Source organism: Mus pahari, chromosome 19 (genome assembly GCF_900095145.1).
Source record: "Mus pahari chromosome 19, PAHARI_EIJ_v1.1, whole genome shotgun sequence".
Classification (NCBI taxonomy): Eukaryota; Metazoa; Chordata; class Mammalia; order Rodentia; family Muridae; genus Mus; species Mus pahari.
This window is the reverse complement of record NC_034608.1, coordinates 41,266,374-41,267,463: the sequence shown is the minus strand read 5'-3', so window position 1 is coordinate 41,267,463 and position 1,090 is coordinate 41,266,374.

The following is a 1,090-nucleotide window of genomic DNA, read 5'->3' as shown; positions in this document are numbered from 1 at the left end:
GGGGGTTGGTGAGCAGGAGGAGGGGGAGGGGATAGGTTTTCTCGGAGGGGAAACCAGGAAAGGGGACAACATTTGAAATGTAAATAAATATCTAAGAAAAAAAAAAAAAAGAGAAGAAGAAAAAAGTTTAAAGACTGCGCACCATTTTGAGTTTGTTCTGCCTGCTTTGTGCTTACAGTTCAGAGTATGAGCTCTAAGCTGCTCCGGCGACCATGCTTGACCCTGCCCCACCCTCTGGATCTGTAAGTCCCCAAAGCCTCTTGGTACTTTGATCACCGAAATAGAAAAGTAACTAATACATCATTGAAACCCTAGACCCCTGACACCATCCTCAAGCCTTGTCAAGCCATCCCTAGCAGGAAGCACACAGAACACACACACACACACAGAGGTTCGGGGGCGGGGGGGAGTGGGCATAAATGCTGTGTAGTGGTCCACGGAGCAAAGCACCACACCAAGAACAGAAGGGGCTTTGGAAGGCTGTTGTGAATGCAAACTGCATCTTTCAGCACATCTGAAAAGCACAGGGATGCTGCTCTCTCCACTTCTTCCCAGACTGCGTTGTTTAAGCTGACATGCCTGTCGTCTTTGTGTAGTACCAGCCTTGAGACTCTGCAGAAGCTGGGTCTGATGCTGGCGTCCCATTCTAAACCTTCCATGCAGCAGATCTGCAGCAGGCCAAGCAGAGGTCTGGGGAAAGACAAGAAAGACTTAGAAGGGCCGCCCCTTGCTTCTAGAAGGTGGAGAGAATAATGTCCACCAATCCAAGGCTTCCGTTACACCAGACGGGGTCTCAGCCTGGATCCCTGGGGACTGAGCACAGCAGACTTTACTCCCCACTCACGCCAAGACGAGGCCTTCCCAAGTCTGGGATACCAAAGGAAACATTGATTGCTATCAAGTTAGCAGACAGCTCGCTCCACTGGCCAACCATATGTGCTTTAGTTTGAGTCTCGAGTGGCCCCCAAAAGCTCAAATCAAAAACTAGGACTCCATGGGCTGGTGAGGTGGCTCAGTGGGTAAGAGCACCCGACTGCTCTTCCGAAGGTCCAGAGTTCAAATCCCAGCAACCACATGGTGGCTCATAACC